Genomic DNA, 16591 nt, shown 5'->3' on the forward strand with positions numbered 1-16591 from the left:
TTGGGATCTTGGGAACCTTCCGTTCCAGCACCCCGCTGATCTTTTGCGGATCAGCCGTAGTCTACGGAATCAGGGGGGTGGGGAAGCCTGCACTGTCTTAACCCTCCCACCAATGGCCAAAAGGCCAGGCCTGCCTGGTGCTGCTGTGTTCTCCTGTAGGGGTGGCACCGTCTGTCGCGCACTTTCTGCCTCCCCGCTGGTCATCTTACTAGTTTGCCGGGATGGCTGGTCAGCTTTTCGTAAGGCCTGGAGGCAATGGGACAGCTAAGATCTCTAGAAAGAGGTGGGAAATTGGACAGGACAGGGGGCCTTCCAGAAGAAGTTGGGGGTTGCTGAGTAGCATCCTCGTGAAAGCACCACTGCCTCACCACTGGTGAGGACCAGCAGAGTCACAGGACCGCAGAGATGGCAGACTGAGGTCTTTGAAAGGGCAGAGGGTAATCAAGGTCAAAGCCAGACCTCCAGTTCCTGTTCCACAAGAGGAATCAGATATCCTGAGAGAACGGGGGGTCTTATGTGAGGTGGGGTCAGAAGAGAATTCAGATCCCATGGCGGGAGATGGGGAGGGTCTGGCAGGGATCCCTCTGCCTTCTTTTGCCACTTTGCAGGGCTCAGTGGCCATGGGCCTTTGCTTCTGGAGCCTGACTGGAAGGTATTCCTGGGGCTCTCTGAGTATTGGGCCCGTGGCCCAAAGTAGGGTCAAGTGAGGGGCATCCCCCATGGGAGTCTCTCTTCACTCACTTTGCCTCTGGAAGCTCTTACTCTGCATCAGGGACTTGAGGGGAATTTTAACTGAAGAAATACAGCTGCAGAACTCGTACTGCCTGATTGGTGGGGTCATGTCACCTCCCCTTCTTGCTTCCAGCTCTGGAGAGGAGAGTTAGATGTGTTGACAGTGGGTGCCTGTGGGAAGGGCAAGGGAGGACACGCCCCTATCTCCATCCCCTGCTTTCTGCTTTGCTCTCTTTCTGTGTGTCTCCCACTTTCTTCTTCTTTCTGTCTGCCTGTCTGTCTTCTCTCTATGCCTCTCCAGTGCTGGCCTGGCCTGGGGCTCTGGTTTCTGCACTTGTCCCTGGAGGCCTTCATGGCCTCCTGTCTCCTACAGGCCCCTGTTGCCTCATTTCCCTGTCACACCTGTCACTGGGTGAGGAGCTCAGGGTGCCTAGGAGTGGAGAAACCTGGCTGACCGAGGAGTCGAGGCGAGCTGGTGAGGGCTGGTGAGCTGATGAAGGTTGGATGTCATATCATCATATCATGCTTTCCTTCCTTGGGGCAGAGCCAGGCAGAAGCTGCCTGCCAGGCCCTTGGCCTATTTTAATGAAGAATACCTTGGGCAGATTGGAGGTTGTAACCACATGGGTGCAGGTTTCTCTGGCTCTCCTATACATCCAGTGTGTGCTGCCCACTGCCAAGCTCCCCTTGTCCAAGGCATTGTGCAGTGGGGAGGGCATAGGTTCTGGGACTGTGCTCCTGAGTTTTCAATCCTGGCTCCTCATCTTCTTAGCCTGGGAGCCTTGGGCAAGCAACTTACCCTTTTGAGGTCTTACTTTTCTCACCTGTAGAATGGGACTCATAACTATACTTAGCTCAGTGGGTTGTCATGAGAAACAAGTGAGTTAATACACAGAAGTGCTTAGAATGGTATTTGGCACACTCAACAAACGTGAGCTATGTTGTTCTCCCCAGCCAGATCTCTTTAGCTATCATTGCCGGCAACAGCGAAGTGGCTATTCCACTACATGGACCAGTCCTCATGCTTGGGTGTTGTGGGGGTTCTATGGCTAATGATTGTCTTTTTTTCTTTCTTTTTGTCTTCTGGCAGCCAGCACTCTTTCCTGGGTGTGTGTGTGTGGCGGGGGGTCTATTACATGTAGCTGTAAAGGTGGGGCAAAGGTGGGGCAAAAGTGAGGCAGGTGACCTTGGCCATGTGACACAGGCCTGGCCAGTCAAGAACCCTATTCCTCAGTCCACAGGGATTGATTGGCTCTGGGAAGGTCATATGACCTGAGGCCGGACAGTGACCTCCTCAGAATTTTGCTGCCTGAAGTGTTAGGGAAGATGGTTTTCCATTCTCCAAGATCCCAAATTCTAAGGGTGACCTAAGCTGGAATCACTAGAAGCCTCCTTCTCCAGCTGCATGAAGGAAGCTACAGTATGAAGAAGGGAAGCCATTACATCAAGAACAGTAGAAATAAGATAAGAAGAGAAAGGGGAGGGGTGGAGAGAGAGAGAGAGAGAGAAAGGTACCTTGAATTCAGTCATGCTGGCACCTCTGTTCTGTGTGTGCTTACTGCTCAGCCAATGACCTGTTACACTTAAAGAGGTTTGATGTGGGTTTTTTTTTTTTTTTTTTTTTTTTTTTTTTTTTTTTTTTGCCATTGAAAGGATCCTGATCAATGGTGAGACTAACTTGATTACCTGAGAGGTTTGCTCTTGGTCTCACAAAACTCCTGCTCACAGGAGCTCAAACTCTCCTCAACAGAGAAGCCACACCAGGAGGAGGGTGCTGAGGAGGACCTGCTAATGGATCAAGAGGCAGAAGAGTGGCTGGGTTGGGAACCTGGAGTCGGTGTGGATTCAGCAGAATATGTACCTTCCTGGGGGTGGCAGCCCATCAAGCTGGGTTTGATTTTGGGATCTTGGAGAAAGGGAAAGGGGAGTGGGCAAGCATTCCAGGCAAGCTATTGGCTCAGAGGAGAGAAAACAGGAGATGTATTAGAAGACCAGCAACTATATTCTGGTTTGGCTGAAATGTCAGGTAAGTGGGGGAAGAGAAACCAGGGGAAATGAGGCTGGAAAGTTCTCTCAAATTCAGAGTAGGGTGGGTCTTTAGTTTCAGGTCTAGGAGCTTGGATTTTATGGACCAGACAACAGGAAGTCATTGAAGTTCGTTTGTTTGTTTTGTTTTGTTTTGTTTTTGAGTGGAAGTTGAAAGATTCAGAGCTATGCAGAGGACGGTTAATATGTGGAGGCTGAAGTTAGTGAGTTGGTTAGAAACCATGTGAGAAATACTGGGAAGCTGGCATTGGATGGTGCTCTAGAATGGAGATGTGCACCTTGGGAATTTGTTGCCTTTATGCTCAGCATCCACTCTCACTTCTGGCAAGAACTTCTCGTTTTCCATGGGGAATGCACTGCTTCCTCAAACTCAGTCTATGTAGTCTGGGTGAGACTGACCCCCCACCCAGACCTCGGGTATGGCAGGTGACCTTGGCCTCAGTCTATATGATCCAGGCATGCATGTGACCTTAGCCTAAGCCAACCCATTCTCCATCCCTCAGCCGCAGTCACAATGGCTGTGGGTCCCAATGAAAGTCAGGTCCACTTTTTTTTTTTATAGGATGAGCTAGAGAAAGGAAATCCTATTTTCTAGTGGAGTTGTGGATGAGAAGAAATGAGTCCAGTGCTTCCAAGCCCCCAGGAGATAGAATGGAGTCACACAGAAAGAGGCAGAGTGACATACGGAGAGTGAGACCAAGTCCTGTCACAAATTACTTAGTTGTTTAAAAGATGACTGCAAGATCACCAGGTAGGAAGAGGTGGGAAGCATTCTTGGCTGAAGTGAGAGCAGCCCCAGAGGGAGGTAGGTGGAGTCACAGGCTCTGATGTCAGCTGGCAAGTCCTTCAATCTCTCTGCCTCAGTTTGCTCATCTGAAAAGTGGACCCAGTGATGTCTACCTTGTAAGGTCTGTATGAAAATTATTGGCAGGACTACTTTTCTCCAAAGTGCCTGGCACATAGTTAATGCTTAAATAGTTGCTTTCCTACTGTTATTTTTGAGTGATTTATTATTATTTTTTAAGGCATGGAGGCATGGAGGCCCATGGGATATGGGTATATTAGTCATCTTTCATTGCAAATAAAAGAAACCCAACCCCGAGTGGCTTAAGAAAAACAGAAGGAAATTGTTGGCTCACATATGAGTACAGTCCAAGGGACTAATGGATTTCAGGCATGGCTAGATGTAGGGGCTCACATAGTATCACCAGAATACTGTCTATCTCTCCATCTTTTGCTTCTGTTTTCCATGGTATAGGTTCTATTTCAGCGGTGTGCTGGAGCTAATTGTAAAACATTCAGGAATCTTGAATAGTTAAATCATTGGTAGCATGAAATTGCCCATGGTAGGAGTATTTATGTCATGGAAATTGGCAAAAACTACAAATCAGGGCCTTTTTTTATTTTTATTTTTTGTGGGAGAGCTAGTTCACTAGCACATGACTGCTCCATTCTCCAAAAGGCAGTTCCCTTGCCTTAACAAGATGGCTGCTTGCAGCAACTGGCTGACATCCCACCATGTATGCAGCCCAAATGCGAAGCAAGTACTTCTTTTTCAGGAATTCCAGCAAATGTCCCAGGGTTGGGTCTCATTGGCCTGTCTTGGACCACAGGCCCATTAATGGAATAGTGACTTGAGCCAGAGTACCAGGGTGCTATATGGATTGGCTATATGGATTGGCACATGTCTTCTCTGGAGCTGGGAGATGGGGTCAGCTCCACCTGAACCATGTGGATTGAGTGGGTGGAGCCATGTGGATGGTTCCCTTTATTGTAACAACCACAGAACCTGGCTGCCTAGAATGGGGAGTGTTTATTGCTTGCACATCTGTGGTTTGGCTGGAGGGTCTGGCCAGGCCGAGCCTGTCTGAGGCAGTTCACTGGAACAGCTCTGCTCCCATTCTCTGTTCTTCTCCTTCTGGGACCAGCTGATTAGCCCCGAATGTCCTCCTCAGGGTGATGGCAAAGTCACAGGACAAGAAACAGTGATGCCTGTGCGAGGCTGAGGCTCAGACTGGGCACACCATCACTTCTGCCTCAATCTTTTCTCCAAAGCCACAGAACTGAGCCCAGAGCCAAGGGGTGGGGACATAAACTTTGCTTCTTTAGCGAGATAAACCATAAAGTCCAATGGTGAAGGGTTTAGATGCAGAGAAGAGAGAAGGATCGGGAGCACTGAAAAAACCTAGCACCTTCTCTAAAGAAAACCAGGCTGCTGTCAGTAGTGGAACAGATGCTGAGCGGGTATGAACAATGAATGCGTACTGAGGGTGTTGGGGAGACTGGGGATGGGTTTGGCTGTCCTATGGGGGGGGAGGGGAGAGGGTCAGAGGGAGCGCTGCCAGAGGAGAGAAGGCTAGAGTATAAGGTAAAGACATGACTTGGAAAGGGCCTCCTGCCTCTGTGACACCACCTGTGTGAGCTAGATAGCTGTTTTGGTCTGCAGACACAAGGGGGCTATCTTAATTTTAGTGTCCCCAGGAGCAGATCCTGAGCAAGGGTTTGAGTATACATTTATTTGGGAGGCAATGCCAAGAAACAATGGTAAGAAAGTGGGAAAATGAGTTGTAGTGTGTTGGCAAACTGGTTCTCTGAAGTTATGATTTTTTCCTTTTTTGAGAGAAAGAGAGAGAGAGAGAGAGAGAGAGAGAGAGAGAGAGAGAAAGGGAGAGAAAGAGAGAGAGAACATGAGTTGGGGGAAGTACAAAGGGAGAGGAGAGAGAGAATCCTAAGCAGGCTCCATGCTTAGCCTGACTGAGGGCTCGATCTCATGACCCTGAGATCATGACCTGAGCTGAAACCAAGAGTCAGATGCTTAACTGATGGAGCCACCCAGGCACCCCTTTAACTGGTTCTCTGAAAAAAACAAAACAAAACAAAACAAAACAAAACCACTATAGTGTCTATCAATTTCATGGTGTCAGTGTTGCCACCGTGGTTGGTTTCAAGCTACCCACATGACACATCTGAATGAGGAGCTGGGAAGAGGTGGGTAGAAGAGGCTTTCTTGGCCTTGTACGAGCCAGCTGCAGCAGACCATGGCAAGTGACACAGAGACAGAAGGTGGCTGGCAAAGGGGGCATAGTCAAGCCAGCTGTCGCTGTAAGCCACTAGAGCTCCATACCACTAGGGGCTGCCGGCAGCGGTGTGTAGCATACACCTCTGCATTACCACTTCACAGGCAAGAACCTGGGGTGCTCCTTCACCAATTCCCCATCTGCCATTGGCAGGCTATTCCCCAGGGCATGGTAATTCCATGGCACTTTGGCCAGGGCCCTGATTGTAGAGCAAGACCCATAGGGCCTTGTGTGTGAGTTGGGCTGGTGTGTGTGGAACTGGTAAGGTCTGCCACAGGAGCCCTGGAGGATTGGCAGCGGAGAGTGAGGTCTTCTCACTGAATCCCATATAACCTTCTCTGACAGGCCAGCCTTTGGGGTCCCTCACCAGCTTTTGGGCTATTCTCCTCCAGCATACTACTCCTTCATTGAAAGAAATGTTATTGGGATGTCTGAGTGGCTCGTGGGATGCCTGGGTGGCTCAGCGGTTTAAGCGTCTGCCTTTGGCTCAGGGTGTGATCCTGGGGTCCCGGGATCGAGTGCCACATTGGGCTCCCTGCATGGAGCCTGCTTCTCCCTCTTCCTATGTCTCTGCCTCTGTGTGTGTGTGTCTCTTATGAATAAATAAATAAAATCTTTAAAAAAAAGAAAGAAAGAGGGCAGCGCAGGTGGCTCAGCGGTTTAGCGCCGCCTTCAGCCCAGGGCGTGATCCTGGAGATCCAGGATCGAGTCCCACATCAGGCTCCCTGCATGGAGCCTGCTTCTCCCTCTGTCTGTGTCTCTGCCTCTTTTTCTCTCTCTATGTCTCTCATGAATAAAAAAATAAAAATCTTAAAAAAGTAAAAAAGAAAGAAAGAAAGAAAGAAAGAAAGAAAGAAAGAAAGAAAGAAAGGTTACCTGCTTCCCTCAACAGGAAATGGAGTAAACATCTTTAACTTTTCCAGTGATGCCATTTTGATATTCTCTGGATGTGGAGGTGTTCCTCTGGAATATTTTCAGGCCTGTCTTTGTTGGAGGTGGGAATGGTGTCATAATTATGTTTATTTCTTGTTTTTTTTCTTGGACCCTCTGGTGTTTTTTTCTTGGGGTTGGGAAACTTGGAGAAAATTCTCTCTATTGTGTTGTTAAATTGTTTTTAATAGTTAAAATCCATCCATTTCTCGGAAACCACTCATTTTGGTGATTTGCTGCATGGAGCAGACATAGTGGATGCCTTTGCCACTCACAGCTCCCACCTCTGACTTCTCACTGCAAAGAACTGCAACTATCTGGATTCATTCTCTGCATGCACTAGGGTGACCCACCCGCCCCACATGGGACAGGCTCCAAGTTTCCCAGGAGCGGCCCTTAGCAGAGAACCGTTAGGAAATGGTGGATGAATCCTTCAGCTTTACTATCCCTTGGGTGGGACACTTCAGGCATGTCCCAGGGTCTAGTCAGGATTGAACCCCTTTTGCCCACTTTCTCCTCCTGCCTCACCTCCTCATGTCCCTACAGGTGCCTCCTGGGACCATTTCCCTGATAAGCTGTTTATGCTCACATCCTTATCTCATGTGCGGCTTTGGGGGAACTCATACCAGGGCACCCCTCTTGACTTCTGAACTAGACTATATGTTAGGGTTAAAGTGATGTCTGATGGTGGTTTCTGGCTTCCCAAAGGGGCTCACCAGGGTTTCAACATCTGGTCGAAAAATCAAAGAACATGAAAATCCAAATCCAAGGAGGCCGAAGGGGAGACATGTGCTGTGACCTCCCAAATCTATATCTCCTGAGCCCTAGATCCGGTGTGCATCCTCCTGGATGGCTCCAGCTGGACCCCCAAGCTCACAATGTAGCTTATCAGTCTTCCCCACCCATATACCCAGCATGCCTCCTCTCCTGTCATCCCTTATCCTGGTCTTGCCTCCCTATAGCCCCTCCTTCTGAAGCAATCCGTTGCTTCCTGCTGTAAAGTCCTGGCTGTGACTCCCCATCGCCATAAAGAGGAAATCCACACTCCTGGCCGAGACGTCACAAGGCCCTGCAGGAGCTGCTCCATGTCTAGTCTGTGGTCTTCACGCTCTGCCCTTGGAGCCGAACTGCCTTCAGCTCCTGGAATCCACGTGCTCTCACCTGCAAGGCTTTAGTGCAAGCTGTTCTCTCTGTCACAACCCTCCTCCTCGAGGACCTTTTCCCCCTGGCTGGACACGATTTATCCTGTAGGTGAAGCCTAAATGCCACTTCCATGGAGTGGAAGCCTCTGGATCCCAGGCCTGAGTGATGAGAGCCTGTTTTCTCACGAACCACGGTGGTTACATGGATCCCCTGAATTACAGTCGCTTCCTCTCTCTTAGGAAATGCAGACTTTCCTGGGTCAGGCCCCATCTGATTTGTTCCTGGGCACGCATCCCTGGCACTTAGGGCTGAAGCTGCCCGGTGAATGCCTGGCCAGTGAAGCAGGGCGCCAAAGGGTGAGTTTTGTCCAGCTTGCCCCGGAAGCCAGCAGCCAGGGCCCTTGACTTTGAGCTCTCCAGGAGGAGACAGAACTTTTGCCGGGCGGCCTCTGTGTTGCCCGTGACATCGTCTTCAGGTCCTTAACAGGAAGAGAGGGGAGAGAGGGGCGGAGAGGAGGAGGCAGGGCAGAGAAGAAAGCAAGCCCTAATCCGTGGCCCAGAAGGAATGAACATTTCCAACCTCGCTACATCTCTCATCTAAGTAGGTCACACGAAAGAACTCGGAGTCCCTGTCAAAGTTTCAGGCAAAAACAATAACTTGGTTTTGACCTTGCTCTCTTCAAAAAGCAACTTGCTGCTGAGCTGCAACATCAAAAAGAATAAATAATTGTTTTTCTTTTTTGTTGTTATGATATGGATCATCTGAGCGGTTAGTGGTAAGCAAGCGGCTTTGATTCGACTCTGGCTCCCCAGCGCTCCAGCCTCTATATGTCAGCAGGCTCCTGTTTCCACCCCAGGATAGCAGAATCCCTTGATTAAATTCATATTTGTTTTAATCTTTCCCTGTGTCTGATCTCGAGCTCAAAGATGGTCAGGAGAAAAAGCCGGCTGCCCCGCTGCGGCCACGGGGAGGGCCCGTGTCAGGCCCCACGCTGTTTGTTCTGTCCGGCGCGATAAGGCAGCCAGCCCGCGGCGCCCCGTCATGCCCACTGCGCACCCGGCTCCCGCGCCGCTGCCGGGACAGCCCACGGGGAGGCCGGGGAGGCCGGGGAGGCCGGGGAGGCGGGGAGGGCGGGGGCCGCAGCCCAAGGCCTCCGCTCGCGCCCCGGAGCTGCACTGGGGGCGCAGAAGTCTCTCTGAAAACTTGAAAGCTGGAAAAATTCTGCATCTTAGGTGCACGGAGTGGAGTTCATCATCCGGCCCGGTTCGTAGCGGGCTGCGATCATTTGTCTGTGTTGGACACCTCCCTGCCTTCAGCAACCCGCCCCCCCAAACCCCCATTCCCCCAGCATGGAGGCGGCCTTCGCTCGCTGGGTAAATATCCTCAAATACATGTTGTTGCTCTGTATGTGGATGTGCATTTCTTTCTTTCTTTCTTTCTTTCTTTCTTTCTTTCTTTCTTTCTTTCTTTCTTTCTTTCTTCTTTCTTTCTTCTTTTCTTTTTTCTTCCTTTTTTTATTATGGTAAAATGCACAGAACGCAAAGCTTACCTTTTATTAAAAAAACAATATTTTATTTATTTATTCATGAGAAACAGAGAGAGACAGAGACACAGGCAGAGGGAGAAGCAAGCTCCATGCAGGGAGCACGACATGGGACTCGATCCGGTGTCTGCAGGATCAGGCCCTGGACTGAAGGTGGTGCAAAACCGCTGAGCCGCCCAGGCTGCCGCTTACCTGTTTTGATGTATGTGATCTTAGTATACAGAGAGACGCTGCGCTCTGTACAGTGTGGCGGTCAAGAGTATAGGCTTTGGACTCAAACTGCTGTGCTCTGCCACTTGCCAGCAGTTACTTACCCCTTGAGTGTCTCAGTGTCTCCATGTGTGAAATGGGATGGTATATTCCTTCCTGCTTGGTAGAGCTGTCCAGAGGATTAAATGAGATCATACTTAAGCACTCAGGTTGCTGCTTAAATTCTAAATGCTCAAAAAAGATGTTAGCTGTTTTTATTATTCTCATTTTCATTTTTAATTTTCTGTCACTTAGCCCCTGTGCTTTTGAGAATCCCCCATGCTGCTGTACATGCATCTGATTCCTTGCTTTAAACTGTATTCCAGGGACACCTCAATGGTTCAGTGGGTTAAGTGTCCGACTCTTTATTTTGACTGGGGTTGTGAGATCGAGCCCCGCATTAGGTTCCACATTCAGTGGGGAGCCTGCTTTAGATTCTCTCTCTCCTTCTCCCTCAGCCCCTCTCTCTGCTCATGCTCTCTCTCTAAAATAAATAAATAAATAAATAAATAAATAAATAAATAAATAAATAAATAAATCTTTAAACTATATTCCATAGTGAGCACTGCCCACATTTTATTCTTTGATTCCTCAGAGACGAACCCCTAATTGGCAATGCAGCAATGAGTTCTGTTCTTAGCAGACTGGTAGGAAGATTTCTGCCCACAGGAGTGGGGTCACTGGGTCCTATGTTGGGACCCGGCAAACTTTCGTAAAGGTGAGATAGCAAGTATCTTTGGCTTTGTGCATCATACAATTTCTGTTGTAATGACTCAAGTCTGCCGTCATAGCACTAAAGCAGCCATAGGCTATATGTTAATGGGTGTGCGTGGCTGTGTTGTCATAAAATTTTATTTACAAAAACAGTGGGGGAGCAGATTTGGGTTACAAGTTTGCAGACCCCTCCTCACTAGTCACAAATATGTTTAATGTCACTGAACACCACCTCTTGCTCCTGGATTGGCTGCACGGCCTATTCTCCAAGCAATGCCCATGAGTTCCTGTCTCCCATGCCCTCCTAACAGGATTCTCCAAGTCACTGATTCAGAGGGCAGAAGGATCCAAGAGGTCCTATCCCTCTGCCCTCATCCTCTGACTGCCTCCTTGCTCTCACTCTCTGGTCATGACTATCTCTTTCATTGTGAGGTGAAAGGGCCATTTGCATCTTTTGGTTGAGACATTTCCCTACAAAATTTAAGTTAATATGTTCTTGGGAGATTTGAACCATTGTCGCTGCAATTTATTTATTGTGCCAGGTGCTGTGCCTAAGCTCTTTACATATATTAACCCCTTTCAACCTCCCAAGAATCCTGTAAAGTAGATACGATAGAACTTCCTTTTTCAGATTTCAGAAATTAAGTCTCAGAGAGGTGGAATGACTTGCCTGAGGTCACACGACTAGAACAAGGTGGAACAGTACATGAAAGCACATCTGTTTCATGTCAAGTCCAATTTTATTCTAGTTCCTCTCATGCAGGCTCTGGGAGGCAGGTGGGGCCTGATAGAGGAGGTCTGAGAAGCTCAAGGCGGGTGGGGTGGGACACTTAGGGAAAGAAGGGGAAGGAGCTGAGAGCGAACTTGACTCTTAAACACCTGGCAGGGGTGGGAGCATCCATGGCTAGGAGCCTGCTCTGGTGGTTTGGATACTCATGTTCACGGTGGAAAACCCCTCTGTTTTCAGTCACCAAAACCCCTCTGTTTTGAGTCAGCAGCTTGAGACTTAGGTCTGGGCCCGGGGAAGGACTTGGATCAGAAAGGGCAGAGGCTCAGTCACCTGTGCCAAGTGCAAGGCTTGACCTGAACCCCTCATAAGGGTGGGCTGTGTCTGGACCATCCTGGATCCCCTCTGTAGTTAGTGCTGTGCCTAGCATTTACTTGGCAAAGCAAATACTGCTCGAACATGAATTCATTAAAAGTGGTATTTCCCAGCCAATCTTTATTGACATACTAACACACATATAGAAAAGTATGCAAATCCTGATATGATGCATTTTTACGAAGTGAACATATCCCTCAGTACCCAGATCAAGAAATAGAACTTCACCAGTACCGCAGAAACTCTTCTCATGTCCCCTCCCAGATGTGTCACCTCCCACAGGCAACCACTCTTCTGGCTTCTAACAGCATAAATTAGTGTTGCCCGGTTGTGAACTTGAATGTTATATAAATGGAATCATCAATGAGTATCTTTTTTTGTTTGGCTTCTTTTGTTCAACAATGTGTTTGAGATTCATCCATATTGGTTGAATGTAGTTTCAGTTTGCTCCTTCTCATTTTTGGAGAAGTATTTCATTATACATACATTATATACAGTTCTCACTATGTATGTGAGACTATTTAGCCTATCTATCTCACAATTTATTTACCTATTCTACTGTTGTTGGGTATTGGGTCCCCTTTTTGGGCTATTCCACATAGTGCTGTTGCTAACATTCTTATACATATCTTTTGGTGACATGAATATCTATTTGACATATATGTAGGAGTAGAATACGTTTGTCCTAGACAAGCAGATCTTTAGTTCTGGTTAGATACTGCCCAACAATTTATATTCCCAACCCCGTGCATGAGAGTTTTGCTTGCTCTAGACTCATCATTACATCACAGCTTGCCAACAACCACTGAGTTTACAACTGTTCCAAATGTCTCTAAGCTTCACCAGATGGGTTCAAATGATGGCCCCTACCATATCCAGTAGGCTTTTTCTGATTGAACAGCTCCCTACCCTTCCCACCTTCCTCCACAGAGCTATCGGTATTAAAACAGTGCACTTCTTAATTGCTAACGATGACGGCATTTATTGAGCTCTTGCTATGTGTGCAGTTCAAGTGCTGCTCAAGAATTGGTTGATTTAATGACCATAACAGCCCTTTGAGATAGGTACACTTAATAGCAGCCCATGTTATAGATGAGGAAACTGACACACAGAGGGGGGAAATTACTTGTGCAAAGATACACGACTGGTGAGTGGCAGTGCCAATGTTAAAGTCCATGAAGTCTGGCTTCAAAGCCTCTCTCCTTAACTCTTGTATCACGTGCCTAGTAGCTCAGTCTTCTGTGCCATAGCTTGTGAGCCACTGCCACCTCCTCCCATGGCCCCCCACCCATGAAAGGCACGCTCTTATTGTTCTGCTCAGAGAGCTGTCCTCAGTGTATCGTTGGTGTCCAGGCCACCATCTGGTGCTGGTCTGGGTTCCCCTCCTCTGGCCTCCCTTAGGCTGTCATCTGGGAGCTGTGGCTCATGTCCTGTGGGAAATGAGTAAGGCAACGGGCTCTGTGCTGTGTCAGAGGGATCCCACAGCAGACTGGCATGGGCTCTGGGTGTCTTAGCTCTGGTGGCCACAATCACAGGCTCAGGAGGGGCTTGACTAAGAGCCAGCAGGGCCAGAACTATTATTCTTCCCCCACTTGCAGGCTCAGGTGCCAAGTCTGGCTCATAACAGCAGACTTTTCTTTCCTTCAGGAGGATTTAGGGGTCCCCGTTCAGTCTGGGTTCTGGTTTTATATGATACAACAGGAGATGGCAAGCTTAAGCACAAGAGGAATGGAATGAAAGAATTCTGGGTACCAAGAGAAGATTGGAAATTCCTTTGAAGTGTTGCCCAGACTCTCCCAGGATTCTATAGGGGATGTTCCTCCAAAATAGGAGGAGTGTTTAGAGGCTGGGGAGGATGGCAAGACAGACAGGGAGAGAGAGAGAGAGAGAGAGAGAGGGAGAGAGAATCTCCTGGATTCTGGCCCTCGCCTAGGAAGTCCTTCAGCCCCTACCCTGACCCTATGTAAATTAGCTAACACCAAGAGGGTGACCAGGAAAGCTGGTGTGGGATCCCCCCCAGGCACTGCAGAATGCTGGGGGTAAGTCTGCATCTGGAACTCTTTTCTTCATCACAGTGGCTTCACTGCCAAATGAAGGGCTCGGCCCTTTTCTGACAATGATTTGTCCAACTGAAGTCATGGCGCCATCCAACAGTGAGGAACACACAGGGTGAGAGCTACAGCCACACCTCTGCTGAATGGAATGCTGAATTGGAAATGATTTATGCAACAATTTCTCACCTCCTTGTTCCACATTCCACTCTTAAGATAACAACTTAAACTCTTTGAGGGGAACAAACCATAAGAAACTCCTAAGGATAGAGAGCAAAGTGACAGTTGATAGAGGGAGGTGGATGGAGGATGAGCTACATGGGTGAAGGGGATTAAGGAGGACACTTGTTATGATGAGCACCGGGTGTGGTATGTAGGTGACGAATCACTGAATTCTACTCCTGAAACCAATATTGCACCGTATATTACCTAACTAGAATTTAAATAAAAATTTGAAAAGAAAAGAAAAAACATTTAAAATCTGAAGTGTTGTTTTCAGGAACGTCTGGTAAAAAATTGTGTGGTTGTCACTGTTGGCTGTTTTGTTTTTCTTTATGAAAACTACCTAAACACAATGTCAACATGTTATGTAAAGGTGAGGCACATTGCTAAATATGTAAAGTAAGCAGTATTGGATTTAATTGCATTTACAATTTTAAAATGCAAAAATAGATTGCAGAAAGTAATCCTGAGATCAATTTTAGAAAGTTTTACTTACTTTATTTACACCAAAATGATCAGTGAAAATGTTCATTTTGACCAAATTTGATATGGGCATTTCACTTAGTACCGGAGACAAATTTAGGTATTTATGACATCGTTATAAAGCTACTGGGGCAGCCAAGATCGCCTGACAATGTTTTTGTAATTAAAAAACAAAAACACTGGCAAGTGCCTTAAAAAGAATGTTGCTGTTGTACGAAAGTAGGAATCAGAGAAACCAGAAGCTTCCCCGAAACCTGAAAACCTGTGGAAATAGCTTGAATTGTGGCCAAACTGTCAAAGAGTGGAAAAATGGATCCACGAGATATTAAACAAAAAAGAAAGGAAAATTGGTGACTAATGCTGACAATTTGTTGCTTTGACCATAGTTCCATCTGCCTACTTGCCTGGGGTTGTGGTTATCTATCAAACAAATGAAAGATGCTGGTGGGTCTTGGGGAGATCCAGCATCCACACACTGCTTGTCCCTTAATCGCGTTGGGCCCCGCTCCTCCTGCCAACCCACTCCTGGGGTCCAACTTCTAGTTCTGGATGTTCTGTCAAGATTGCTTATTACGGTTGAACATTTATGCTCCCATTATGGTGTGGCCAAATGGCCCCAGTTGAGGAGGGAAAAGCTCCTCTTTATGGAATAATACCAGCTAATAAATAAAGGAAAGAGACAATTAGAAGATGGCCATTTTGCAACCGTTAATAATTTTTTTATAATAAATTTATTTTTTATTGGTGTTCAATTTACCGACATACAGAATAACATCCAGTGCTCATCCTGTCAAGTGCCCCCCTCAGTGCCCGTCACCCATTCACCCCCACCCCCCGCCCTCCTCCCCTTCCACCACCCCTAGTTCATTTCCCAGAGTTAGGAGTCTTTATGTTCTGTCTCCCTTTCTGATATTTCCCACACATTTCTTCTCCCTTCCCTTATATTCCCTTTCACTATTATTTATATTCCCCAAATGAATGAGAACATATAATGTTTGTCCTTCTCCGATTGACTTACTTCACTCAGCATAATACCCTCCGGTTCCATCCACCTTGAAGCAAATGGGGGGTATTTGTCGTTTCTAATGGCTGAGGAATATTCCATTGTATACATAGACCACATCTTCTTTATCCATTCATCTTTTGATGAACACCGAGGCTCCTTCCACAGTTTGGCTATTGTGGACATGGCTGCTATAAACATCGGGGTGCAGGTGTCCTGGCGTTTCATTGCATCTGTATCTTTGGGGTAAATCCCCAACAGTGCAATTGCTGGGTCGTAGGGCAGGTCTATTTTTAACTCTTTGAGGAACCTCCACACAGTTTTCCAGAGTGGCTGCACCAGTTCACATTCCCACCAACAGTGTAAGAGGGTTCCCTTTTCTCCGCATCCTCTCCAACATTTGTGCACAGCAAAGGATACAGTCAACAAAACTAAAAGACAACCTACAGAATGGGAGAAGATATTTGCAAATGATGTATCAGATAAAGGGCTAGTTTCCAAGATCTATAAAGAACTTATTAAACTCAACACCAAAGAAACAAACAATCCAATCATGAAATGGGCAAAAGACATGAAGAGAAATCTCACAGAGGAAGACATGGACATGGCCAACATGCACATGAGAAAATGCTTTGCATCACTTGCCATCAGGGAAATACAAATCAAAACCACAATGAGATACCACCTCACACTAGTGAGAATGGGGAAAATTAACAAGGCAGGAAACCGTTAATAAAATTAATTGACGCGGGCAAGGTTCATCAATGCTGTTGAAAGCATTAGGTGGAAAGTTGACCAAGAATGGATTTTTGCACAATGCCAGGGTACCGACCCCATACTCTACCTGCAAAAAGAAATATGTAATTGCATATTGGCAAGATCTGGCTTTTGCCCCTCTATCTAGGAATTAAATTTATCCAACATCACTAATGTAGGAATTCTGTTGTCCTGGGCTTCCTGATGGGATATCATGATGAAGCCATAGCTTCACCTTTGAGGGATCCCTGCTAAAGATGTTGTACCCACTCCTAACCAAGCCTTTAGCCCTAATTCTGGTTTATGGTAAATACAGAACAAAGGGACAGATTAAATGATGCCACAAGGAAACAATCAGATAGACAAATACAAGTTGTGCAATATTCCTTAAGATAAAAGGTCTAGTATCTTCAACAAACTCAGTGTCATGCAGAAAAAAATAAGACTGAGGAGGGATTGTTCTAAAGAAGACCTACAAGACACAAGTGCAAGATGTGGCCTTTGACTGGGTTCTAGCTTAGACAACTATAAAAGACATTT

The 16591-nt window shown here is 47.1% G+C and overlaps 1 long non-coding RNA gene across 1 annotated transcript; it reads left to right on the forward strand.

Annotated features, from left to right (window-relative positions):
- The first annotated feature begins 2387 nt into the window (after positions 1-2387).
- Positions 2388-8666, forward strand: LOC129513734 (uncharacterized). Its single transcript, XR_008665294.1, has 2 exons — positions 2388-2758; positions 7748-8666. It is a non-coding gene; the product is annotated as an uncharacterized LOC129513734 (long non-coding RNA).
- Positions 8667-16591: the final 7925 nt, after the last annotated feature.

This window comes from Nyctereutes procyonoides, unplaced genomic scaffold (assembly GCF_905146905.1).
Source record: "Nyctereutes procyonoides isolate TBG_1078 unplaced genomic scaffold, NYPRO_anot_genome, whole genome shotgun sequence".
Lineage (NCBI taxonomy): Eukaryota > Metazoa > Chordata > Mammalia > Carnivora > Canidae > Nyctereutes > Nyctereutes procyonoides.